Source organism: Grammomys surdaster, unplaced genomic scaffold (assembly GCF_004785775.1).
Source record: "Grammomys surdaster isolate TR1022 unplaced genomic scaffold, NIH_TR_1.0 182, whole genome shotgun sequence".
NCBI lineage: Eukaryota > Metazoa > Chordata > Mammalia > Rodentia > Muridae > Grammomys > Grammomys surdaster.
This window is the reverse complement of record NW_021604627.1, coordinates 2195847-2208389: the sequence shown is the minus strand read 5'-3', so window position 1 is coordinate 2208389 and position 12543 is coordinate 2195847. Positions and strand designations below refer to the sequence as shown.

The following is a 12543-nucleotide window of genomic DNA, read 5'->3' as shown; positions in this document are numbered from 1 at the left end:
TCTCTCTCTCTCTCTCTCTCTCTCTCTCTCTCTCTCTCTCTCTCTCTGGAGAGATCGCCAGCTGCTCTCCAACAGGCAGCGCCCTGAAATCTATTTAAAGAGAGGGAAAGGGGAGGAGAACAAAGGGGGAGGAGGGGGGCGGCGAGAGAGCAGGGAGGATCCGCCGCTCCGCGGGCACATCAAGCGCTCACATCTGTACACTCCGCGATCGATGGGGAGAATGGATAATATTTGTCAGCTGCAGACCTTTCTCTTCCTGGTTCCCAGGAAGGGGAGGGGGCGAGGGAGGGGGAGGGGCGGGCAGACCAGGCGAGAGAGGCCGCGTCAAGGACAGCGCGCCTCCCGCTGCAGCCGCACGGTAAACCCAGTGCCCAGAAAGCCGGCGGATTTTTTTTCTCTTATTATCATTATTAATTATTTTTTATTATTCCACAGCAGCCAGCGAGCGCTCAGCCGCGCCCTTCCCCCGCTCGCCTGTCGCCTCCCTTTGTTGATTTTCAGCTGCGAGCGTGGCGGGCCCGAGCCACCGTCGCCGCGGAGCCAGATTTGCTCTTGCGCCCTGGGTCGCAGCTGCGGCCCAGGAAGTCAGGGCTCCGCCCCCGCCCCCGCCCCCCGCGGCGCGGCAGATCCTGTCCACCAAGCGCGCGCACGCGCGCGCGCACACACACACACATACACACACACTCATCCGCGGCCAGCCACCAGGCTATCCTAGCAGTACTTTCTTGCGGCTTTGCGTCCCCCAAAGCCCAGGCGCTGGCTGCCTCGACCTGGAGCCAGCCGTGGGCCGCACACCGGCCTTCACCGCCCCCTTCCCCGGCCGCGGGACTCTGATGCCGCCACCCTCACACATGGTCTTCATTTAGCACACTAGTGGCTTGCTTCCTCTCTGCTCTTCTCCTCGGGGCTTTTCGGAGCGAGGAGGGAGGTTTAGAGGAAGTTAGAAACCTTTCGAGCCCACGGGGAAGGGGGAAAACCCTAGTTCGTAGTCTGAGCTTCCGAGACGGAGGGGAGCGTCCCACGGGGGATGGGACAGAGCCTAGGTGCCCTCCCCTTCCTTGAATGTTGGGAAGGCTAAGTGAGAGGTGGCAGTCAGGAGAAAGGTGGCCAATTTGTCTCCATTCGTCTTTTTGCCTGTTATACCTTCTATCGCTAACCTAGTGGCTCCCTCAGCTAGGTGGAGACGGGGATGGTGTAGGGTGGAGTGGGAGCTGAGGGGACAGGCAGTCAACGAATGAGACCTAAGATATCTCAGACTGACCCAATCGTTATGGTTAGCTCATTGAACCTTTCCCTTTCACCCCAGGTTGCAAAACTGAAACGGATGACCCACCAATTGGCCTGGGTCCACTATGTTGCGGAAGATGGGGGAGGGGAGCTGTGCAGAGATTCGGGGTTTATTTGTATACCCTCATCCTCCTGCGATACCAAGCCAGCCAGAGGTGGCGTCCCTGACTGCTCTGCGGTCCTGGGTAGGGCAGGAAGCTGGCGCGGCCGCCAGCTGGGCAGGCACCACTTGGCCTAGCCGGCTGTTCGCTGGAACTCGCGAAGCACCAGCACGCTGAGTTGAGTTCCCGAGACTCCGGCCTGGTCACCCTGAGCTGTTTTCCTCCCACGTGTCAGTTAGTCTCTCTCGGAAGTCTCCCCGATCTCCTCCCGCCATCTGCTTTTCCCTTCCTTGACCGATCTCGGGAACTTCGAAAAGCGTTTCACCGCCCTTTCCGAGATTCAAAAAGTTTTGTGTTTCCCTGGGGGTAGCAGCCTAATGCTTCCCCCGTTTCTCGGAACAAAGCAAGTATTCCGCGGGGAGGGGGCAGGTTGACTCTTCCCCTCTCAGCAGCACCTGGCGCCTGTGCAGGTTCAGAACACTCTTTTGAATGCAGGTGTCCTGGTGTGAAGGTGGGGGACTTTCTTTCCTCGGTCTCTGCCACAGAAATCTCGCCGGGGAGCCCGAGAGGACACTTGTGTTTGGGTGAGGTTCTCATCCCGAGCTAGGAGGGCGCACACTCGGCTGTTTACAGTGTGTCTGCAGCTGGGGATCACTTGCCCACACTTGACAGCGTGGGGCACCCTCGGGCACTTCGCCCGAGGCCTTCGCAGCACTGGGGCCACGGTGGACAAGGAGAAGCGGGTGGTCGCTTCGAATTTTGTGTTTTTGCAGTCCACAGACACCACCACCACAACAGTCTGGATCGGGTAGTCTATCAAAGGAGTTTAGGGGAGGAGTGAAGAGCTCACAGGGGGATTCAAAACAGTCCTTGGGTTCCCATCAGACAGCCTACCCACATCCCACCCCCTAGTCCGGGGTGCTCCCTGGATTCCACTCGCGACTCAGAGGAGCCTCTCTCTCTGGACAGCGCTCCCCAGCTCCACCTGCCTTTGCAACCCCACTCGATAGACTTCTCACCCCAAGCAAGGAGGGAGGGCTATACTAGCTGTGACCACTTGCGCCCCGGCCTTCTCGGCCGGTGCAGCTCGGCCTTAGATCCGGCTCCAGCTCTTCCCTTCTCCCCGGCCTGTGGCGGGCTCCAGGCGCCTCCAGCGCGGCCTGAAACTTGATCCCGTGTCGGAAGGACAGTATGTAAACACCAGGCGCGCTCCGAGAACCCACGGGAGGGGCCGAGCGAGGGCTGCCCGGGCGAGCAGCTCCGAGGCCCCGCGCCCCCTCCTGCCTGCTCGCCCGGGGCGTGATCGGCAGGGCCGCTGCCTAGCTCTCTGCCTTCCCTGTTGGCTCAGCTAATTGGAGCCGCCGCCACTGTGGCGGCCTCTTGTTGAATTTTCTAGATCGCAACCGTTCAGTCGTGGCTGCCTGCGGCTCCCTTCCCCCCTCCCACAGCTGTTATCACGGCCAGCAACTTGTTGGTGATGGGGACAGTCCCTCCACTGACCCTGGCGTCAGGCTCTGCATTCACTTCAGCAGTTCCTGAAGTGGTGTGTGTGTGTGTGTGTGTGTGTGTGTGTGTGTGAGAGAGAGAGAGAGAGAGAGAGAGAGAGAGAGAGAGAGAGAGAGAGACTGAGACTGACTTAGTGTCTTGGTGGAAGTGCGAGGATTCCCGCCAGGATTCCAGGCTCCTGGTGCTAAACCAGGGAACCTCCTGGCAGAAAGCCTTTATTCTCAGGGCCTTGCATCAGGAAGTAGTGGCAGTACAGAGGGCCTCCAAGAACAACTTCACTAGCTTTGGTTCCTAACAGGAAAACATTATAAAGGGGTGGGGTGGTGTTGGCAGGGAAATAATTCCCTCTATCTTTCCCGGTCCCTTATGCTAGTTTACACAATTTGGAACTTGGGATACAAGTCTCTTGAGCCTCCCACACTTGGGGTCTAAGGCCACCTAAATGCCACAAAACTGCTTGCACTCTGAACTGATGTACCAGGCAGATCTAGGAAAAAAAACACAGTCTCTGGGCTCTGTAGATGCAAAACTCCCAAGCTGGGTCAGCTTCAAGCCTGTGGTGCTTCCCCCTCCTCCCAGACTCCTCTGGTCAGCCATCGATTGTCCCAGCCACACATTTGTACTGGATGCCATCTATCTGTGCAGCCTGTAAACTGTAGGGGCCTATAAGAGGCTCAACGTTTGACTGGAAAGCAGTTTGGTAGACTCAGGAAGAAACTGCTGATGGCGGTACAAGAGCTCAGTTGCTTTTTATCCAACATGCTCATAGACTGATTACTAGTGGATGTCACAGGCCCAAGGCCCAACGTTTTAAAAAGCAGCAACCCCTAGCCAGAAAGCACATGTATAGACACAGGCAAACTCTCAGGGTCTGGGTGAGTGAACCACCATTAGAGGATCTTCCACAGCCCAAAAGAGAGCAGCTGCTTTTCCGGTTTGGGTTCTGAGAAGGGTGTCTGTTCTCATCCTGGCTTTGATGGTTCTCTGACAACTGTTAGGGAACAAAGACTGGAGCCCATGGGCTCATTGACTATCATTTTCCAACACCTCTGGTCTTCGCCCCTGACTTTTACCCAGATGACTACTAGGAGGTATTCCTGGGGTATCTTCCCAATCTGTTTATACTAGAGCTCGGTTTCCCACTCCTTCTGGATTGGTTTAAACTATGAGGAAAAGGAATTTCACAGAATTAATCTAATAACTTAATGTGAAGGCTGGCACTTTGGCAGGTCAGTTCACTTAGGGTTGTTTGTTTGTTTGTTTGTTTGTTTCTGAGTTCTCCAGACCCTTCCAATCAGCTAAAGTTGTTGTCTCTTATTGTCAAGTTTTCTTCTATTTCTATAGCTGGGAGTGTGTGTGTGTGTGGGGGGGGAGATTTCTGAAAAATGTTTACTCTCCTTCCCCTCTACCTAATCGGTCTGGGAATGCCTCATTCCCTTTTTAGGATAAAGCATATTTCTATGTTTTCATAAGGAAGAGAATAATTGGTGTTCAGGCCTGAAAAGATAATTATGCGTCCCAGGAGCTCGCTGCCTCCTGTCTATTTAACAGATGATCTTGCTTTCTTGGTCCCTTCTCTCTGTCACACCCATCAACCCCCTTGCCACCAACAGGCCTGAAGGTTCTGGTCACTCAAGAAGACCCTGAAAGGTAGGCATTCATGTTTGTTTTTTATCATACCAAGAATATCCTGAGCCAGAGCCAGCTATTGGAATTCCTGCTTCATCTGCTTGAAAGCTTATGCCTAGAGCTACCCATGGGGCCTGTGGTGATGGATGTCTTGAGGCCTAGGAACTGGAGCTATCATGATGGGAAAAGTTGAGCGCCTGCATGCAAGACTCAGACATGAACCAAAGGAAAATACAAACAGCAACCAAACAACTCCATGCACCTGGCTGGCTAACTGCATGGAAATAACTCTCTGTCCCTCATCCATCCATCCATCCATCCATCCATCCATCCATCCATCCCGCAGCCAGTAAAGGCCACAGGCTTTACTTTAGTTGGCTTTGCTTTATTTAGCTCAACTTCAGAATGGTACCCTTAAGCATATAAGGCAGCTGAGATGCAGCCATGACTCCTCACTTCCCTTGGTGCATCTGTTAGCTTGGCTGAACTTGCTGTTCCTGTCTTTTTTAGACCAAGTTGCTTGTAGTCTTGAGTCGGGATCGCACTGTGACACCTCCCCAGGGGTCTCCAGCTATTGATTTTTAATATCCGTATTCAATATTGTGTATTAAATATTGAATCCATGCATGAGAGGATGCGATGCAAATCACCAGCCGTGCCTGTGACTTTAATAGTTGTTTTATTGCCCGGAAACCACAGTTGGATGCAAGACATCCTGCAGCCAAGGCTGGGGGTGGTGGGAGTGGTGCAGGGATGGCAGACAGAGGGGAGGGCTGAGCAAAGCTGGGCCTCCTAAGGCTGACTTGAGACCTCTCTAATAGCTCCCGCTGAAGGTCTAGGGAGGCACTCTACAGTGTTTGCCTAAGGGCAGCAGACTGGGGGCCCACTCTGGGCTTCAATGGAAAGGGGCTGCTGTGTTAGACACGGACAGAGGAAGAGGTGTGGAGCCGCATCCTTCCTTCCGGGACTTTCCTAACTGGATGTCTGCTCCTGGTCAGTAACCACCCTTCCCCTCTCCATACTCACCCCAGGACGTGCACAGAGGACTACCGAACAGGAAAGTGAACGGCGAACGGCGGCAGGAAACCCTAGGCCTGCTCTACTAACTGAGCGCAGTAGCCTTAATATCTCCCTCCTGTCCACTCACCTTTCTTAACCGCTGGGGCAGTTTTGCTCCGCTGCCACTTCGGGGAACGGGGTCTGCACTGTTTCTCTTATAGCTGGATGGAACTGCTGGTGCAAAGGAGATAATAATATTCAGGGGAAAGCCTTTTGTCTGCAGCTGTCCCCAGGTAGGCAGGCTGAGGGATTAGTGCTGGCTTTCCCTTTCTGTCTCCCTCCTCCCGTTGCCCCCTCCTTGGTGTCTTCTTTCGCCGACAGAAGCCCGTTCCTCTTTAAAGGCCTTGTCCTCCACTCCTCAGGGGCCTCCACTTGGCCACCCAGGCTCTGTGACACCCATTTTCTCCACTAGGCTAGACAGTCAGGTTTTTGAGGAGACCACCAACAGGGAGACAGGAAGGGCCAGAAGAGGTAGGTGGACATCCGAGAGTCTGGGTACAGGGAGTGTGCATGTGCAGAGCCCCCAGCAGTGGGGAAGCCCTTGGTTTCATTTAAGGGAAGAGAGGGTGCTTTGCAGTCGAGACCAGTGCACCAGAGCTGGTGGTAGGTAGCTGGAGGGGAGCAGAGCCTGCTAGGTACTGATGGGCCCGATTGGCCCAGCGTGTCAATCTGCTTGTGGCCAGACAGCCTTGGTACCTACCAACTCCGGGTCTTCTCTCAAATTGCATTACAGTGCTAGTGGTTGAGGAAAGCCCAGCTTGGTTCCTAATTGCTGGAAAGCCAGAGCGGGTAGTTTGCTATAATGGTACCGCCATAGGGAAGCCCAAATGGAAACTCGGTGGACCATGGCACTCATGAGACCATGCTTCACCTACAAGCCTGCTATCTTTGTCTCAAGCTCGGAGAAAGGTGGATGCCAGAGGGGCCTGGATCCATGAAGACTGCTCCAGGGACTCCCTCTTCTGCTGGGAAGTTTCACAAACCTCACTCGCCCCTGAGCCTACAGAGACCAACTCTGGCAGCAGGGCCTGCCAAGAGTCGGGTGTGCGTTCGTCACTAGGCACAGGAATGGAGATATGCCAGGCAGGGCCTGGCTGCGCACGCCTCCGCGCCGGGCTCAGGCGGCTGCTGCAGCCTGTGTTTCCGGGTCTGCGGCTGAGCCTTCCTGGCGTTCTCCTCTGGCTTTGTCTCACTGCCAGCTTCTCGCTTGTCCTTACCAGTCTCCTGGGTCCATGGGTCGCGCTCTGCCTCCCAGAGTGCGCCTTTGCGCACGTGTAGCTGCCTTCCCGAAACCTAGCCTCTTCCCGCGGGTTTCTGGGCACTGCCTTAGTGTCGCTGTGTGTGTCCACTTCTAGAAGGTTCCCCAGTGTTTATAAAAATTGTTCTCAGGACTATGAGACAGGAGCCTCAGAGGGTTTGGGTTTGCTTCGCTCCGATCCAGGCCGAAACTGGCGAGGGACTTTTATTAGACCTACTGCAGAGTCGAGGGGGGCACACTTCTGCGGCTAACCTCGCCGTTTGTGGCCCTCTCCCTACACTCTGGAGACTGTTAGTCCCCCTGGAGAATGTGGGCACGCTGTCCTGCTGGCGGGACATGTAGGCTGGGGTCCCAGTACCAGAGTGCACGCGCACGTGCCAAAGGCAAGGACCCGCCGAGGATCAGCCGGCTGGGAGTGACTGGGCTGAAAGCCAGCGAACACCTGGAAACACCCTAGGCCCCAGGGCAGGTGACACCCTTCGGAACCCCGACTCCCTCCTCCCCACCCTCTACCCCCCTCCCCGGCCCGCATGCGGTCGGCCTCTGCGGCGGAAACGCGGTCCAACTCCTTGAAAGTAAACTTGCCGCGAGCTGCCAGGGCCGGGAGAGAGGGAACGAGCCGGCGGGGGTGTCTGCGTCGGGGAGGCCGGGAAGGCTAGTGTCAAGTTTCAGCCCCTAATGACAATCGATGGCGAGGTGCCAAGGCCCTGGGAAACGGCTGGAGGGGAGCGGGGTGTGTGTGTAGGGGGGGACGGAGGCGGATTGAGTGAAAGGGACCACGCCACAGGGCCCAACTTGCGAACCTACGAGACGCGAGGCGCCCACAAGGGCTGGGAGGGAGGCGGCGGGGGCGGGGGCGGGGGCGGCGGGCGGGGAGGGGCGCTCGAGGAGCCGCGGGAGTGGAGCGGAGCGCAAGCATCTTCCGCAATCCATTCATGCACTGAAGCGCGTGCAGAGCTGCTGCTCGCTGCCATTGTTACTCGCGGGCGGTGTGGGAGCAGAGCCTCCACTCTGGCGAGAGATAAATGGCCTCTGACAGCCCCTCCTCGCCAAGAGAGCTCCTCGGATTTCACCGCGCGGCGGCTCTCAGGTCTGTGCCTTGCTCGCTTCCCGGTGAGAACCTTTAAATCAGCCTCCCCGCCCTCCCTTCTCCCGGACTCTGTCCCCCGCCCTCTCCAGCTGGGCCAGGGCCCCCGGGGGCGCTGCGCACAGGCACCGGTCGCCTCCCTAGCCGGGGTTACGAAGTGGGGGCGCCAAGGGGACCCGGGGGCCGTGGGTGGGGAGAAGCAGCTAGCGCCCCCCACCCGGGCTCCGTTCCTCCGCCCGAACGCCCCGCCTCCGCGCCCACAAGATGGATCAGGCTACCGTGCGGAGAGCGGGCTGTAAATATTTTAAAAGTCTCTCGCGCGCCGGCGGTAATGGCTTTCGCAGTTGGAATGTGTGCTAGGGAAAGAGGAAGGGCGACGTGTGTGCTGTGTTGCGGGTTGGGGGAATTGTTTCTATACCCTCTCCCTAGGTTCAGGGTGGGCTGTAACGCCAGGATCCCGGGTTTCCCGCCCCGCCGCGTCCCGTGATAGCATCAAGAACATCAGTCGTTAGGGAACTTGAGTATATAGCAGGGCGACAAAAGGCCCAGTCGAGGTGACTCCAGAGCCACTTTCTTCTTCGAAGGAGGTCTCTCAAGGTCTTGGGTCTGAGACTGGCCCGAAACCGCTGGTCCAGATCCACTTCTCACGGGTGATCCGGGGAGGGCGGGAAACGCACAAATAAGAGCCCCTTGAGTTTGCGTGGCCATTAAAAGCTGGGGCTTGGATTTCTGCAGCGGGGACAGGTCCCGTTTGTGTCTTTGGTTCCCTTCTCAACTCCCCTGTAAAGCCCCTATCTGCTCAAAAGGCGCCATCCGCTTCGCATTTGAATCTGAACCTAGCTTTGTGGCTACCTGGGTTCGAAACCTAGGTAGGGGAGCGGGAAAAGGTCGGGGCGAAGAGAGGTTAATGCCTAGGCTTGGTGGCAGTCACGTGTGGGCACTCTTTTGCTTCCTCGGTTAGTGTAGGCTTGGAATCTATAAGACTGAGCCCAGCCGGATAGAAGAGGGTGGGGGAGGGGCTCCAGTCTTCTCTGTCGGGAGAGTCTTAATGGGCCCACCACAGGGCGTGTGTGAGGTGAGGTGGTCGCCTTTGCCAGCAGCAGCTTCCTGGCAGGGGAGGGGCGCCGAGGAGCTTGGAGCTGGGGCAGGCCAGGTACATCATGTTCTCGTGGAAGGTTCCAGAAGCGTGGGCCTAGGCTCGGACTGCTCATCTGTATCCTCCACCTGGCCCTCTACCCGACCCGCCAAAGAGTGGGTGCGGGAGGCCTTTCGGGGCGCGCCAGGGCTGCTCTAGACGTTCCAGTGCTCTCGGCTCTGGCAGCTCCTCTTCCAAGGGCTTGTGTTGCGCCCTTCTCGCTTGTTTGTCTCGTGTGAGCCTCGTAAACCGCCCTGATTTATTACCCAGACTAAATGCTTAATTTGTGAATATGAAACAGATTAAAAAGGGCGGGGGTAGGGGGCTTGAGGTCGGCATATTTTAGCAATCAGACCAAAGCAGCCCGGCAGATGTTTCAAATTTGTCGACATTTTCAGGCTCATGTGGAAAGCCAGTCAGAATGGTCAAGAGATCCTTTTTTCCTTCCTTCAACCTGAGAACTTGGCAGTGATCAACAGGAGGTGATTAGTAGTCCCACACACAAAAAAAGACACCAGCAGTCAAGGAGTTAACCGAGGCTGAGCGCTTCACCTCCAGGATTGGGGTGGAGGGGATGGGGGCCTAGGGTCACAAAGGCAAGCTGATCACAAAGCCTGGAGGGGGCCTAGCTAAAAAGGCCCGAGTATTAGAAGGTAACTCCGAAGAACAAAGTCGAGGGTCCATTAAAAGTTAATTCAGTAAATAAACTTCAGTGGCGATAAAACAAATAAGAAAGATGGTAACTCCAACTTAAAATAACCAACAGATAATAGAAATACATACCTTTGATGTGGCCTAACCATGTGCCTTCCCTTTAGTCAGGTCCCCACAGTGAGTGGCCCACGACAGGCCTCTGGGAAGCACCCTCTCTCTTTGAAAAGACCCCATGTGTACAGGCAGTGCTTTTTGGCGTTTGTCATTTGGGAGCAACTTCACACATCAAAGGCGACTACAGTGTTCTTTTCAGCTCCCTGGTTCCACTCGCCCAGTGAAGCAGATACAATTTCTATAAATTGGCCTTCTCCTCTGGGTTTTGATTGATCATCACCATATGAGATTATTGAAAGTCTAATGTCTTATTTCACTTTCTCCAAGGGGTGAGGAGGGGAACCGTTTATTGGAAGTCGGGCCACGTGAAGACTCCCATGTTGTGCAATAGCAATTTCCATTAGCCTGGATTTATCAACTTCCTGAAACTCCCATGCATTTCCTGTGGGTGCCTCGGTTCACCTCCCTTCCCCCTCCAGGTCTGTGCTTCTGTGGCTGTTCACAGGTATCATCCACACTAGAGCCTTCCTATTGGGAAGGAGAAAATGGATGTTGACTAAACATAAAGGAACAAAAGATGTATTTTTAAGCGTATTTATTCCAATGCTCCAAATCCTTTCTTTGGCCTTTGTTTTCTACTCTAAACTTTTTTTTGTCCCCCTTTTGCCTGGATGCGATCTTTCAATTATTTAAAGTTGATTATGGCGCCTCTGTCTTGTCCTGCGCCAGACAAAAGCTTAGGGAAAGTCAAAGAACGCGTTAATTATATGTTTCTTGTAAACTGACTTTTCATTTCCCCCTAACACATTTAGCTGGCTTGGTGTTTAGTTTAACACTCAATTGCTGCAAATATGCTGCTTAAAATGCTGTCTTTATTAAAACAAATAAATGAATTCAAAGACCTTTCTAATTTCAACTCGCGTGGGCTAGGAACAGAAGAGAGAAATGGTAGGAAAGTGCATGGGCTAGGGAAAGGTAGCTGGGAGACTAGAGAGAAAAGGCATACACACAGGCACACACATGTACACACACAAGCAAACACACACAAGCAAGCGCATGAGCACAGACACACACGCGCGCGTGCGCGCACACACACACACACACACACACACACACACACACACACACACAGAGGCTGCATTCCTTCTGTCATCCCTCCCTGCAGCCATGTTAAACTGGTCCATACAATTGTCCCTGGCTTGGCCCTGCAGCTTGCCAGCCTCCCAGAATTTTCCATCACTTGGTGCCTAAGGCGATCATTAGCTCAGAATGGACAGCCCTCTACCTGCTGGCCGCCAGTCACTTATCAGCCAGGGGAGGCTGACTACAGGCTCCTACATCAAGCCTGGGTCCCATTTGTTCAAATACCAAGGGGTCCTTGGTATTTGCCCCTGGGTGAGTTGGTACCTAATTAAAGTCTACCCAGGGCAGCTTGCACTAAATGTACGTGGGCTGAGAGGAGGCTGGGAGAAAAAGGCCGTCATTACTTAAGCAGGGAAAGTGACTTTTCTGCGAGCGGGAAGAAAGGGAGCCGTCTGATCAGTTTGTTTACCCTAAGCAGAGCTTCAGACACCACATCAGTGGCAACTAGGGAATAAGGGGAAACGAGAATGAAGGGGAAAATCCAGAGACCACAGGCCCCTAAACTCAGGCTTCATCATTTGGAAGCAAGAGGAAGGTTTATCGGAGCTCTAGACAATACTGGCTGCAGGGGGTTGGGGGATCCAAGTGCCCTTTGTGGCTTTGGAGTCATTGCTCATGTGCTACAGGGCCTATGTACTCAGGAGCTGGAACTGTATAAATGGCCGTGGAGACAGAAAGGAACAGATGTGTCAAAGAATCCAGTGACTGGGTGTGTATGGTGAAGTTACCCTGACCAGGCAAGGAGGAACAGGACACTGATCAGCTGAAGCCTAGGCCTAGGTGGCGGGATCCCAATGATCAGAACTGGGGGGTAAAGTGCTAGCTTCCAAACAAAGGTGGTGGTTGTGGATCTAGAAAGACCTTGGGGTCTTTTTTAAGCCCTCATGAAATCAGAGAGTGAAAACATTAGGTCAACGGGGCAAAAAGTGAAACCAAGTACTGAGCACACAGGTAACCAGAGTTAGAGCAGTTCTGGTTGGAGAAACGGGTTCTTTTCTGGCTTACTATTTTAACCAGTTAGCATTTATTAAGCACTTGCTTTATGCAAAGCAATATGCTGGACATCTGGGGCCACTAGTGCTAGAATCCTCAAATGACCCAGCAGGGGCGACTCCTTCCTTTTATGTGCAAGATAACAAAGGACATAAAGGACTGTGGGTGAGCTGCTGAGGATGTGGAGAAGGAAGTCAGCCACTCCCTGTGCTCCGCTGTTACCCTTCGACTGGGGCTGGATTCCGGGAGGGAGATGAAGCTACCAGCCTCTTGGGGCTGGGAACCTCTCTATCTCCAACCTAAACTGGGACCAAGCTCCAGAGCCTTCCAGATTGTTCTGTCTGGATGGCGGCAGAGGTCACATGGGTCCTTTACTTCCCCTTCCTCGGAAAGCCGGCCTAACTTTATTTCCCCTGGGGGCCAGGCCAGAGAGATTTTGATGCAAATCAAGAAGGCAGCTTTTCAAGTCAGGACTCGACTGAACTGCTGCCCCAGACCAAGAGAAAAGAGCAGCTTGCACTGCCCCCCCCAATTCATTCTCTCTCTCTCTCTCTCTCTCTCTCTCTCTCTCTCCCTC

At 54.6% G+C, this 12543-nt stretch overlaps 1 protein-coding gene across 5 annotated transcripts in view; it reads left to right on the top strand.

The window, feature by feature from the left end:
- Bcor (BCL6 corepressor) overlaps positions 1–12543 on the top strand; it is a 123578-nt gene that overhangs the window by 23467 nt on the left and 87568 nt on the right. The window contains exon 1 of one of the 5 annotated variants that reach the window (XM_028767803.1): positions 7908–7930. The exons of the other annotated variants lie outside the window; for them this stretch is intronic. The gene's annotated coding sequence lies outside the window, so the exon portion shown is untranslated. Of the gene's footprint in view, positions 1–7907; positions 7931–12543 lie in introns of those variants that run through there. 5 annotated transcript variants of the gene reach the window in all.